Genomic DNA, 15,529 nt, shown 5'->3' on the forward strand with positions numbered 1-15,529 from the left:
GCAAGGAGCGATAAGACTTACTCACAATGGTGTACTCACGGGTAGGTTCAGTGATTAACTGACTGAATAGTAACCAGGAAAAGCATATAAAGCCAACCTAACTAGGCCCACCAGGTACCAATGAGTGCAATCAGGACAGATAGACAGGTTAATACCCTCAGGTAACACTTTGCTCCCAGAGGAGAGCAAAACCCCAAACGTTACAGTATCCCCCCTGACGAACGGCACCTGGCCGGTATTGCACTCTCGGGGTCTAAGTATGGCTTTTAACAGTAACATAGAGGTCCATGAGACTGCATATAATATTAAATTAAAAATATATATACGTGATTGGCACTCAACGGTTGGCGAGCAAACACGTATATATACGTGAATGGCCCAGAATGAGTTAAGGATAAAATGTTCTCTATCAAGTTCAAAAAATTTAGCCTATGTAATCATGTAATCAAATCCATACCCAATGTATTAGAATTAACGGAAAAAAAACACGAGGTTCCTAGATCTGTGTGCATTCTGTATATAAATGGTATTCATATTATGAGCAACAAATGCACCAATAGACACATTAGAGAATCTCTACAATACTAGGAAAATAATACCACATGGAAATATTTTTGGAACTCTCATTTTACAGACGTTAACTGATGCAATGCATGGCTGCCCCCCGGAGCAAATGGCCCTGAGCCATCGTCTTGTATCTCATCCTGTATATACCAATGCTTGCAGTAGTTCTTAGTTCTATTTACTACTTAATTTCACAATTCTCTTATATACTTTGATTCTATTGTCACCATGTATGCTCCAACTCCGCCCACTACAAACACAGGAACTCTCTAACCCCTGCCCCCATCTCCCCATCTCTCTGAGTGGTTGTCTCGTAGTGTTGGCCAAGGTGGTTGATGTCTCGGGGTGATGGCCAAGATTGCAGTGACTGTTCTACCCCCACATTGGTTATGTGCACCATTGAGGTCATGGATCAGCCTCATACCATCTTCTGTCCGACCTACAACTTCTAAACCATGCCTGTTCTAGTTCATTGCTGGGGTAAGTACTTATATTCTCTTCACATATATGCTTACTACATGTATCTATTCTATTCACATATATGCTTACTACATGTATCTATTGCTATGTCCGCCCACCACAAACACGCAAACTGTCTAACCCCTGTCCCCGTCTCCCTGTTTCTCTGTGAGTGGAGGTCTTGTGGTGATGACCAAGGTGGTGGATGCCCCATGGTGATAACCAAGGTGGTGGATGCCCCGTGGTGATGGCCAAGATGATGTGATCCTCTCTACGTCGCCCCATACTCCAAATGGATCCGAACGGAATACATACTCATGTGCAAATAGAATATAATATTTTGAGCTCTGAGCCTTGACATTTAGCCTTTATCCTATTTTCACACTAGCGCTCGTGTTATGGTTTGTAACCGACCCCAATCGCACAACACAAGACAGGTATGAGAGTAAGCCAAAACAGGGCAAATATTTATTATAGAACAAAAAGCGGCACAGTCCCTTTAAGGGAGAACACAAAAACACTAGAGTCAAGGAAATCTGGAAAATGCGGCACTGTGCCTTTAATAGGCGAACAGGCTAAGGGACTAAGGCTAAGGGCCAGGGCTAAAGACCAGGGCTAAGTGTCAGGGCCAGGACCAGGGGCACTGGAGAGGGGGACAGGGACAGAGGCCCGGAGAGGCGGGCTGGAGACAGGGACAGAGAACAGGGTTAAGGCCTTGGACAGGGCGAGGGCCAGAGCTGTTTACAGGGATGAGGACAGGGTTCCGACGGCGGAGGCCTGGCACGGGAACAGGGGCCCGACGGCGGAGGCCTGGCACGGGGACAGGGGCCCGACGGCGGAGGCCTGGCACGGGGACAGGGGCCCGACGGCGGAGGCCTGGCACGGGGACAGGGGCCCGACGGCGGAGGCCTGGCACGGGGACAGGGGCCCGACGGCGGAGGCCTGGCACGGGGACAGGGGCCCGACAGCGGGGGCCCGGCACGGGGACAGGGGCCCGACAGCGGGGGCCGGGCACGGAGACAGGGGCCCGACAGCGGGGGCCGGGCACGGAGATCCTCCTCATCCTCTTCGGATGCTGCAGACGGGCAGCGCAGAACAAAGGGGGTCCCAGGGGACCGGGATGGGAACACGCCGTCCTCCCGTGGAATACTAGGGAGCGACGACGAGCCTCATCCCAGGAACGAGGATCACGAAGAGACGCCTTCCTCCCGTGGAATCGGGAGCGATGGCGAGCCGCGTTGACGTCTGGAGTGGGAACACTGGAAAACCTCCCGTAGAGAATTAGAGAGCGAAGACGGCGTCCCACTCCAGGCAAACGGCGACAGGTGGTGATGGCTGGGCCGGCGTCTCACGCCGGAGACGCGGCAGGTGATGGTGACGTACAGAATGGTAACGTACAGCACTCCATGAACACAGACACAGATACAGATACAGAACGACCCGACAAGGACTGGAAGGGAGCCTGCCACCTAAGTACTCTCCTGAGCAGATTGCAAACTCCCAACAGGTGCGTGAGGGTAGAGGAACAGAATGTCCAAGGGTGGGGGCTGGTGAAGAGTAGGAGGCAGGCAAAAGTTCTCACAAGGGTGGGGGCTGGTGAAGAGTAGGAGGCAGGGAAAATTCTCGCAAGGGTGGGGGCTGGTGAGGTGAGGAGACAGGGAATGTCCAAAGGTGGGGGCTGGTGAGGAGAGGACAGGGAAAAAAAGGTCCAGGGAACAGGCGAATCCTCACAGTACCTCCCCCTCCACGGGAGCCACCGGGTGACCAAAAAAATCAGACAGCGGGGCAGGGGACAAGACAGAGCAACAAACAAAAAAAATGGGCCATGCTAGCAGGGGAAGCTACACCAAAAGTGGGGCTAGCAGAGGGACAGGGTAGCTGCCAGAGCATTGCTAGCTACAGGGCCTATGCTAGCTGTAATGCTACATTAGCATAGAGGCTGCGCTAGCTGCCGGAGCTAGGCTAGCAGACAGGGCTGGACTAGCAAAGGAGAACAAGCTAGCTGAAAGGACAGTCCTAGCTGTGGGGAACAGGGTAGCTAACAGGGGAGCTAACAAGGCTAACAGGGGAGCTAAAGAGGCTAACAGGGGAGCTAACAGGGGAACCAAAGAGGCTAACTCACATACACTGTCTGTGCTGGCTGGGGTCGTCGACTGGTCGGGTCGTACTGTTATGGTTTGTAACCAACCCCAATCGCACAACACAAGACAGGTATGAGAGTAAGCCAAAACAGGGCAAATATTTATTATAGAACAAAAAGCGGCACAGTCCCTTTAAGGGAGAACACAAAAACACTAGAGTCAAGGAAATCTGGAAAATGCGGCACTGTGCCTTTAAGAGGCGAACAGGCTAAGGGACTAAGGCTAAGGGCCAGGACTAAAGACCAGGGCTAAGTGTCAGGGCCAGGACCAGGGGCACTGGAGAGGGGGACAGGGACAGAGGCCCGGAGAGGCGGGCTGGAGACAGGGACAGAGAACAGGGTTAAGGCCTTGGACAGGGCGAGGGCCAGAGCTGCTTACGGGGATGAGGACAGGGTTCCGACGGCGGAGGCCGGGCACGGGGACAGGGGCCCGACGGCCGGGGCCTGGCACGGGGACAGGGGCCCGACGGCGGAGGCCTGGCACGGGGACAGGGGCCCGTCAGCGGGGGCCGGGCACGGAGACAGGGGCCCGACAGCGGGGCCGGGCACGGAGATCCTCCTCCTCCTCCTCGGATGCTGCAGACGGGCAGCGCAGAACAAAGGGGGTCCCAGGGGACCGGGGCGAAGAGACGCATCCTCCCGTGGAAATAGGGAGCGATGCGCGCCAGCTTGACGTCTGGAGTGGGAACACCACTCCAGGCCTGGCACGGAGATCCTCCTCGGATGCTGCAGACGGGCAGCGCAGAACACAGGCGTCCCAAGGGACCGGGGCGAAGAGACGCATCCTCCCGTGGAAATAGGGAGCGATGCGCGCCGGCTTGACGTCTGGAGTGGGAACACTGGAAAACCTCCCGTAGAGAATTAGAGAGCGAAGACGGTGTCCCACTCCAGGCAAACGGCGACAGGTGGTGATGGCTGGCACGTCGTCTAACACCGGAGACGCGGCAGGAGATGGTAACGTACAGGATGGTAACCGTACAGAACTCCATGAACACAGAGTGAACATAGATACAGAACGACCCGACCCCGGACTGGAAGGGAGGTCCAGGTATATAATTATATTATATAATCATAAACTATGACAGCTGCGTGAAGGTAGTCCAAGGGTGGGGGCTGGTGAAGAGTAGAGGAGAGTAAATCATCGCAAGGGTGGGGGCTGGTGAGGGAGAGTAGACAGGGAAAAGTTCAGGGAACAGGTGAATCCTCACAGAGTAAACATGTGGCACAATTTAAAAAGCAGCTAAAAAAATACACATTAGAAAAATACAGAAATGAGTAGTGAGGATAAACAAAGTTATGGTATATTGTGTATGTAGTGATGTACTATATTCACTGCTGTCAAGTGAATCATGTTTTTTATTGTAAAATTTTAATATAAGTAAAAATAATATTCTATATTGTAATATACTAAATTATGTAAATTCTAGTAAAATTAATGGAAGAACAAATACAAATGTAAGGGGTAGGGATCAATAAGCTAAGCTTCCCTCTACTCCTTTTTTTGGACATGTCTGCTAACCAAACACATTGCTCTTTTGTTTATAAATCCTGTTTTTTTTTTGTTCTTTTTTAAATGTTTTTTTCCTTTAAGGATTTTTTTTAATTTGTTGTTAAGATTGTTTGGTCTGACGGATCAAGACACTGTGAGTTGTTTGAAGAAATAAGAAGAATAACATGTCCAAGAAATACACTTTTCATTCATTCATTCATTCATAGTGGAGCCTGGGCCTAGAAGAGCCTGCTCTTCTAGTGGGTCTCAGGCAGCCAGAGGATGCAGAGCGTAGGGATCTTGAGGGTGTGTAGTTAGAGACCATTGCCCGGAGGTAGGAGGGATGCCAGGCCCTTCATAGAATGCCAGGTCAAGAAGCTTGAAGTGTATTTGATATTTAATATCATATAATATAATGTATATGATGATGGTATATTATGATAATATAATTTTTATATAATATATTATATAAAAATATAATATGTACTAAAATTTACCAGACAGTCAGCACCTTCTTGAGATCACGTGTACAAAAAGATATATAGCCTATATATATTATTTATTATGGCCAAGTCCCACATCTATGGATCGTGCAAAATGTCCCCTTTCTAATGGCAGAGTTCAATCTGATTTGATTTGATTTGATTTGATTTTATTAGGGATCCCCATTAGCTGGTGCGATAGCAACCAGCTAGTCTTCCTGGGGTCCACACACAAAAAAACACAAAAACAATCACCATTGCAAAAAAACAAAATTATTAAAAGTCAGTACACACAATGCATAATGAACCTACTGTAACAATTAATATAGCTAAAATTACATTAGTGTAAAACAAAAACAAAAAAACACTTTACAGTGTTAAAAACAATTTAAAAACAATTTAAGATTCTTTTTTGGATTGGACTAATCTGGATTTAGTATCACCAGGCGCCCCTGACAGTGCAGCAAAAACCGTAAATGAAATCTACTAGGGATGTCCGATATTATCGGCCTACCGATATTATCGGCCGATATCGGCATTAAAATGTGATATCGGAAAATATCGGTATCGGTTTTCAAAAAAAAAAAAAAAAAAATCTTAATTTTTTTTTTTACATTTCTAGAACCTTTATTTACCCAGGCAAGCAAGTAAGAACCAATTCTGATTTTATTTATTGTCAAAAGTATGCATAATGTTGTGTTAATTCCACAACAAGAGATATGTAATGTTAATTACCTGAAATTATTCAGTTTTTTGGGGGGGGAAATCCTGCATATATCGGTATCGGTTTATATCGGTTGATATCGGTATCGGAAATCGGAAAGAGTTGGACAATATCGGTATATCGGTATCGGTAAAAAAGCCAATATCGAGCATCCCTAAAATCTACTGTAAGTACAGTTACTTTTTTATAATGTAAATTTGTCCGTCATTTTTCATCAGATTGCAATGCCGTTTTTTGCTAGACATTCACATAAAGGTAGATAAACTAACTGTGTTCTGTTTTAAGGCAATAACGTTGAGTTTTGTGGGATATGATCCTGAAAAATAAGAGAAAGAAAAAAGTCATGCTAGAAGTCAGATGATTGACAGGGGCTGGCATGAGCTGGGAAGTATAGTTGATTTGAAAGCCCATCAAACGCCCTGGGTCTTTCAAAAGACTACACTCAAGTTAGGTTGCGCCAAATCCTTGCACCAATAATCGCCTTTTTCCGACTCGATGCCCTGAGATCTCTATAAACTCATATTTCACTAATAACACTTAAAATCATTGGTAAACAAACGTAGTGCTGAAAATATACACGTTGACTGCTGTTTTGACTGGGTTAGGGTATTTTCTATTGGCTACATTTGAAAAAAGAAAATAGTGGTGGGACTCGATAAAAAATTTTAATCTAATTAATTTGAGACTTTATAGTTAATTAATCTAAATTAATCACATTTGAATCGTATATCAATATTTGATGCGAAAAGCAAAATTGTTCTATTCAAATAAATTTTGTTATATGAGTGAATCAATGAATATACATTATACATACGTTTAAGCAGCAAAATCCTGTATTAGCTACTATACACACCACAGATCAATGACATTTTTAACAAAGTGCAGCAATTTTAGGAATAATATATATATATATAGCGCAAAGGACCTTTTGTAAACTCAAGCACTTTCGAGGTAAAAGTAAAACACAGTACTTTCAAGTACATTCCACAACAGTTGACCATTGAAAAAAATAACTCTTGATTGATCTAAATTTCTCTTATTTTTTTTTTAACAAACCAGACTAAGAAAAAAGGTTATTTGCGATGTATTATACTTTATACTTATAGCACATGCATGAGTCTGGTCTCCTTTGAAATGTAACATTCTTACACAATAAAGAAAAATCATCATGCGATTAAATGCATCAATTCTTTTTACTTTTAATTCTTTCTGTAGTTAATTAATCGAAATGAATGCGATAAAGTCCCAGCCCTAAAAAAACACAACATTAATTCATACATTCTGTAGAGATGGATTTATGGCGTGATATCAATCTCATACCAGTCCCGGACCGCTCGGGCTTAAGAGGTTAAATGATTTTCTTATTGTATTAAACACAAAGAAAACAAAAGTAATGCTCATTGAAGAAATCTAAAAAAATCTCTAAAAAATAACAACATTCCTCTCCCCCAGCGACCAGGCTCATGTCGGGCAATTTATGTTGCGCTATTGATTGAGGGGCGCAACATAAATAAATGTATCATATCATATCATATCATATTAAATGGGCATAAAACGGGCTCTTTAACTGGACCTCTATGTTGTCAGCAAGTTTCATGACCCGGGTGTCAATCTGAAAGTGTTTTTTCTTAAGTCCTTATAATATTATTATATTATTATAATAATAATAATCGTCCTATTTTACTTTGACATTACATACACTCTTAAAAAAATGTATTTTTACGGGACTTTCAATGTATTATTTTACAGATTACTTTTGTTTTTCTACTTTAAGTGTAAATCCCATAAAATACAGGAAATTCCATAAAAATACAGTAAATAACCTTTAATATAAATATTAACCATTAAATAAAGGTTGTAATCTGTAGATTGATTTAATAAGAAATTATCTTTTTTTTACAGGATTATTCCATTGCTTAATTGTCTTGAATGTTAAATTACATGTAAAACACCTAGAATATACATCATTTTACTGTATGTGAAAATAAGGCAACTTTCTGTTTTTTTGCTGTTAAACTTTAAATGTAATGTTAAATAATGTTAAAAAAGAGAATAATATAATTAAAAAACAGTAAAAACCTTCAGTTATTCTACAGGTAATTCTTTTTAAATACATGTATTTGCTTAATTGTGTTGAATGTTAAATTACATTGAATTGTATGTAAAAACACATAAGATACTCATCATTTTACTGAATGTGAAAATAAGGCAACTTTCAGTATTTAAAAAAAATACGATCAAACTCCTTCAATAAAGTGACAGAACTTAAAGTTCAGCAGTGAAACACTGTTATTTCACAGGTTTTTCCTACATTTATGATGAAACACCTTCAATTAAGTGACATAACTAAAAGTTCAGCAGTGAAATACTGTCATTTGACAGTATTTTCCTAAATTATTACGATCAAACTCCTTCAATTAAGTGACAACACTTAAAGTTCAGCAGTGAAACACTGTTATTTCACAGGTTTTTCCTACATTTACGATGAAACACCTTCAATTAAGTGACATAACTTAAGTTCAGCAGTGAAACACTGTTATTTTACAGGTTTCCCCATAATTATTACAATCAAACTCCTTCAATTAAGTGACAGAACTTCGTTCAGCAGTGAAACGCTGTTATTTGGCAGGTTTTTCCTACATTTATGATGAAACACCTTCAATTAAGTGACATAACTAAAAGTTCAGCAGTGAAATACTGTCATTTGACAGTATTTTCCTAAATTATTACGATCAAACTCCTTCAATTAAGTGACAGAACTTAAAGTTCAGCAGTGAAACACTGTTATTTCACAGGTTTTCCTACATTTACGATGAAACACCTTCAATTAAGTGACATAACTTAAGTTCAGCAGTGAAACACTGTTATTTTACAGGTTTCCCCATAATTATTACAATCAAACTCCTTCAATTAAGTGACAGAACTTCGTTCAGCAGTGAAACGCTGTTATTTGGCAGGTTTTTCCTACATTTATGATGAAACACCTTCAATTAAGTGACATAACTAAAAGTTCAGCAGTGAAATACTGTCATTTGACAGTATTTTCCTAAATTATTACGATCAAACTCCTTCAATTAAGTGACAGAACTTAAAGTTCAGCAGTGAAACACTGTTATTTCACAGGTTTTTCCTACATTTACGATGAAACACCTTCAATTAAGTGACATAACTTAAGTTCAGCAGTGAAACACTGTTATTTTACAGGTTTCCCCATAATTATTACAATCAAACTCCTTCAATTAAGTGACAGAACTTCGTTCAGCAGTGAAACGCTGTTATTTGGCAGGTTTTTCCTACATTTATGATGAAACACCTTCAATTAAGTGACATAACTAAAAGTTCAGCAGTGAAATACTGTCATTTGACAGTATTTTCCTAAATTATTACGATCAAACTCCTTCAATTAAGTGACAGAACTTAAAGTTCAGCAGTGAAACACTGTTATTTCACAGGTTTTTCCTACATTTACGATGAAACACATTCAATTAAGTGACATAACTTAAGTTCAGCAGTGAAACACTGTTATTTTACAGGTTTCCCCATAATTATTACAATCAAACTCCTTCAATTAAGTGACAGAACTTCGTTCAGCAGTGAAACGCTGTTATTTGGCAGGTTTTTCCTACATTTATGATGAAACACCTTCAATTAAGTGACAGTACTTAAAGTTCAGCAGTGAAATACTGTCATTTGACAGTATTTTCCTAAATTATTACGATCAAACTCCTTCAATTAAGTGACAGAACTTAAAGTTCAGCAGTGAAACACTGTTATTTCACAGGTTTTTCCTACATTTACGATGAAACACCTTCAATTAAGTGACATAACTTAAGTTCAGCAGTGAAACACTGTTATTTTACAGGTTTCCCCATAATTATTACAATCAAACTCCTTCAATTAAGTGACAGAACTTCGTTCAGCAGTGAAACGCTGTTATTTGGCAGGTTTTTCCTACATTTATGATGAAACACCTTCAATTAAGTGACACAACTAAAAGTTCAGCAGTGAAATACTGTCATTTGACAGTATTTTCCTAAATTATTATGATCAAACTCCTTCAATTAAGTGACAGAACTTAAAGTTCAGCAGTGAAACACTGTTATTTCACAGGTTTTTCCTACATTTACGATGAAACACCTTCAATTAAGTGACATAACTTAAGTTCAGCAGTGAAACACTGTTATTTTACAGGTTTCCCCATAATTATTACAATCAAACTCCTTCAATTAAGTGACAGAACTTCGTTCAGCAGTGAAACGCTGTTATTTGGCAGGTTTTTCCTACATTTATGATGAAACACCTTCAATTAAGTGACAGAACTTAAAGTTCAGCAGTGAAATACTGTCATTTGACAGTATTTTCCTAAATTATTACGATCAAACTCCTTCAATTAAGTGACAGAACTTAAAGTTCAGCAGTGAAACACTGTTATTTCACAGGTTTTCCTACATTTACGATGAAACACCTTCAATTAAGTGACATAACTTAAGTTCAGCAGTGAAACACTGTTATTTTACAGGTTTCCCCATAATTATTACAATCAAACTCATTCAATTAAGTGACAGAACTTCGTTCAGCAGTGAAACACTGTTATTCTACAGGTTTTCCCATAATTATTACAATCAAACTCCTTCAATTAAGTGACAGAACTCAAAGTTCAGCAGTGAAACACTGTTATTTCACAGGTTTTTCCTACATTTAAGATGAAACACCTTCAATTAAGTGACATAACTTAAGTTCAGCAGTGAAACACTGTTATTTTACAGGTTTTCCCATAATTATTACAATCAAACTCCTTCAATTAAGTGACAGAACTCAAAGTTCAGCAGTGAAACACTGTTATTTCACAGGTTTTTCCTACATTTAAGATGAAACACCTTCAATTAAGTGACAGAACTTAAAGTTCAGCAGTGAAACACTGTTATTTGACAGTTTTTTCCTAAATTATTACGATCAAACTCCTTCAATAAAGTGACAGAACTTAAAGTTCAGCAGTGAAACACTGTTATTTCACAGGTTTTTCCTACATTTACGATGAAATACCTTCAATTAAGTGACAGAACTTAAAGTTCAGCAGTGAAACACTGTTATTTTACAGGTTTTCCCATTATTATTACAATCAAACCCCTTCAATTAAGTGACAGAACTCAAAGTTCAGCAGTGAAACACTGTTATTTCACAGGTTTTTCCTAAATTATTAGCTAGCCTAGCTTAGCACAAGGGCTGGAAGCAGTAGGGACCAGCTAGCCTAGCTTAGCATAAGGACTGGAAGCAGTAGGGAGTAACTAGCCTAGCTTAGCACAAGGATTGGAAGCAGTAGGGAGCAGCTAGCCTAGCTTAGCACAATGACTGGAAGCAGCAGGGACCAGCTAGCCAGCCTAGCTTAGCACAAGGACTGGAAGCAGTAGGGAGCAGCTAGCCTAGCTTAGCACAAGGGCTGGAAGCAGTAGGGAGCAGCTAGCCTAGCTTAGCATAAGGGCTGGACGCAGTAGGGACCAGCTAGCCTAGCTTAGCACAAGGACTGGAAGCAGTATGGAGCAACTAGCCTAGCTTAGCACAAGGACTGGAAGCAGTAGGGAGCAGCTAGCCTAGCTTAGCACAAGGGCTGGAAGCAGTAGGGACTAGCTAGCCTAGCTTAGCACAAGGACTGGAAGCAGTAGGGAGCAACTAGCCTAGCTTAGCACAAGGAATGGAAGCAGTAGGGAGCAGCTAGCCTAGCTTAGCACAAGGGCTGGAAACAGTAGGGACCAGCTAGCCTACCTAGCTTAGCACAAGGACTGGAAGCAGTAAGGAGCAGCTAGCCTATAGCTTAGCACAAGGGCTGGAAACAGTAGGGACCAGCTAGCCTACCTAGCTTAGCACAAGGACTGGAAGCAGTAGGGAGCAACTAGCCTAGCTTAGCACAAGGACTGGAAGCAGTAGGAAGCAGCTAGCCTAGCTTAGCACAAGAGCTGGATGCAGTAGGGACCAGCTAGCCTAGCTTAGCACAAGGACTGGAAGCAGTAGGGAGCAACTAGCCTAGCTTAGCACAAGGACTGGAAGCAGTAGGGAGCAGCTAGCCTAGCTTAGCACAAGGGCTGGAAGCAGTAGGGACCAGCTAGCCTAGCTTAGCACAAGGACTGGAAGCAGTAGGGAGCAACTAGCCTAGCTTAGCACAAGGAATGGAAGCAGTAGGGAGCAGCTAGCCTAGCTTAGCACAAGGGCTGGAAGCAGTAGGGACCAGCTAGCCTACCTAGCTTAGCACAAGGACTGGAAGCAGTAGGGAGCAACTAGCTTAGCTTAGCACAAGGAATGGAAGCAGTAGGGAGCAGCTAGCCTAGCTTAGCACAAGGGCTGGAATCAGTAGGGACCAGCTAGCCTAGCTTAGCACAAGGGCTGGAAGCAGTAGGGACCAGCTAGCCTAGCTTAGCACAAGGACTGGAAGCAGTAGGGAGCAACTAGCCTAGCTTAGCACAAGGAATGGAAGCAGTAGGGAGCAGCTAGCCTAGCTTAGCACAAGGGCTGGAAGCAGTAGGGACCAGCTAGCCTACCTAGCTTAGCACAAGGACTGGAAGCAGTAAGGAGCAGCTAGCCTATAGCTTAGCACAAGTGCTGGAAGCAGTAGGGACCAGCTAGCCTACCTAGCTTAGCACAAGGACTGGAAGCAGTAGGGAGCAACTAGCCTAGCTTAGCACAAGGACTGGAAGCAGTAGGAAGCAGCTAGCCTAGCTTAGCACAAGAGCTGCATGCAGTAGGGACCAGCTAGCCTAGCTTAGCACAAGGACTGGAAGCAGTAGGGAGCAACTAGCCTAGCTTAGCACAAGGACTGGAAGCAGTAGGGAGCAGCTAGCCTAGCTTAGCACAAGGGCTGGAAGCAGTAGGGACCAGCTAGCCTAGCTTAGCACAAGGACTGGAAGCAGTAGCGAGCAACTAGCCTAGCTTAGCACAAGGACTGGAAGCAGTAGGGAGCAGCTAGCCTAGCTTAGCACAAGGAATGGAAGCAGTAGGGAGCAGCTAGCCTAGCTTAGCACAAGGGCTGGAAGCAGTAGGGACCAGCTAGCCTAGCTTAGCACAAGGGCTGGAAGCAGTAGGGACCAGCTAGCCTAGCTTAGCACAAGTTGCAGTTTGCATACCAGCTAGCCTAGCTTAGCACAAGCTGCAGTTTGCATATCAGCAGAACATTGGTGTGGAGGATGCCATAATCTACATGGTCCACAAGGCCTATCTACATCTGGAGAAGCCGGGCAGGTCAGTGAGGGTAACATTCTTTGACTTTTCCAGTGCCTTCAACACTATTCAGCCTCCACTACTGGCTGAGAAGCTGTCAGTGATGGGGGTGGAGGACGACTTGGTGGCCTGGATCTTCAACTACCTCACTGGCAGACCACAGTCTGTCAAACTGCAGGGGTGCCACTCCGACGTGCTGATCTGCAACACTGGAGCCCCCCAGGGAACTATATTGGCACCCTTTTTATTCACCCTGTACACCTCAGACTTCCGCTTCAGCTCCGGGAACTGCCATCTCCAAAAGTTTTCTGATGACTCCTCCATCGTTGGATACATCACCAACGACAACGAGGAGGAGTACAGAGCTGTGGTGGAGAGATTCACAGAGTGGAGCAAGGAAAACCACCTACAGCTCAACATCAGCAAGACGAATGAGATGGTGGTGGACCATCGGCGGAGCAAGAGGAAGCCCTCAACTCCCATCATCATCCAGGGGGAGGAGGTGGAAAGGGTGGCGAATTACAAATTCCTGGGTGTTCTCATGAACAACAAACTGGACTGGACGGACAACACAGAGGCCCTCTACAGGAAGGGACAGAGCAGACTGTTCTTCCTGAGAGGGCTCAGGTCTTTTAATGTCTGCAGCAAACTGCTCCAGATGTTCTACCAGTCTGTGGTGGCGGGTGCCCTCTTTTTCGCTGTGGTATGCTGGGGGGGCAACACCAACACAGACAAAATAAACAAACTGGTAAAAAAAAAGCAAGCTGGTGGGAGCGGACCTGGACCGTCTGCAGGTGGTGGCAGAGGGGAGGACGAGGAGGAAGCTGCATGCTATCCTTGAGAACCCCTGCCACCCCCTCTATGATGAGCTGACCGCAATGCGGTCCACGTTTAGCCACAGACTCATCCCCCCCCCCGACATACCACAAATCGCTTTGGGCAGTCCTTTGTGCCGGTGGCAATCAGGCTCCACAACCAAGCAGGGCCAGGATGGGCCAACTGCTGTGAACTGGACGAGCTGGGTTGTGGACTGTAACAAATTAATTTAATTATTTAACAACACATTCATGATTGGACTTGTTTCTTTTTCACCACTTTTTAGCTCTTTTTAGTCCTATTTTAGCTATTTCTATCCCTGTGTACTTGTCCGTCTTGTTTTTAACACATGTATGTTATGTATAAACTGTTTTTTAATTTCTGTTTTTAAATTGCTGTTACGCTGCTTATGCTGTAAATGACATCTTAATCTCCCCTCTGGGGTAAATAAAGGTTTGCAATTCAATTCAGTAGGGACCAGCTAGCCTACCTAGCTTAGCACAAGGGCTGGAAGCAGTAGGGACCAGCTAGCCTACCTAGCTTAGCACAAGGACTGGAAGCAGTAGGGAGCAGCTAGCCTAGCTTAGCACAAGGGCTGGAAGCAGTAGGGAGCAGCTAGCCTAGCTTAGCACAAGGGCTGGAAGCAGTAGGGACCAGCTATCCTAGCTTAGCACAAGGACTGGAAGCAGTAGGGAGCAGCTAGCCTAGCTTAGCACAAGGGCTGGAAGCAGTAGGGAGCAGCTAGCCTAGCTTAGCACAAGGGCTGGAAGCAGTAGGGACCAGCTAGCCTACCTAGCTTAGCACAAGGACTGGAAGCAGTAGGGACCAGCTAGCCTAGCTTAGCACAAGCTGCAGTTTGCATACCAGCTAGCCTATAGCTTAGCACAAGCTGCAGTTTGCATATCAGCAGAACATCGGTGTGGAGGATGCCATAATCTACATGGTCCACAAGGCCTATCTACATCTGGAGAAGCCGGGCAGCTCAGTGAGGGTAACATTCTTTGACTTTTCTAGTGCCTTCAACACTATTCAGCCTCAGATTCAGGCCCCTCTAGGCCCCAGATTCAGATTCAGATTCAGATTCCTTTATTTAGCCATTTGTGTAAAACACATTGGTAATTGTTGCAGCAATACAGTGAATGCATTTCCTTTCTTTTTTCACAGAAAACAACACCAACACAGACACCTCCATAGCCATGAAGTGCTTTGAGAAGCTAGTAAAGGGCTACATCTGCTCCTCCCTCCCCATCAACATGGACCCCCTGCAATTTGCATACCGCCCCAACAGGTCCACGGAGGACGCCATAGCCCATGTGCTGCACACAGCAGCATCACACCTGGACAAGAGGCAGGGGAACTATGTGAGAATGCTATTCATCGACTACAGCTCGGCATTCAATACCATAGTCCCCTCCATACTCATAGCCAAGCTCAGGGACCTGGGCTTGGGCTATGACCTCTGCCAGTGGGTCTTGGACTTCCTGACTGGCAGACCCCAGGTGGTGAGAGCAGGCAACTGCACCTCCTCATCCATCACCCTCAACATAGGGGCCCCCCAGGGCTGTGTTCTGAGTCCCCTCCTCTACTCCCTGTACACACACGACTGTGTGGCTCAGCGGAGTAGCAATACAATCATCAAATTTGCTGAC

This window comes from Notolepis coatsorum (assembly GCF_963971535.1).
Source record: "Notolepis coatsorum genome assembly, chromosome: 20".
Taxonomy (NCBI): domain Eukaryota; kingdom Metazoa; phylum Chordata; class Actinopteri; order Aulopiformes; family Paralepididae; genus Notolepis; species Notolepis coatsorum.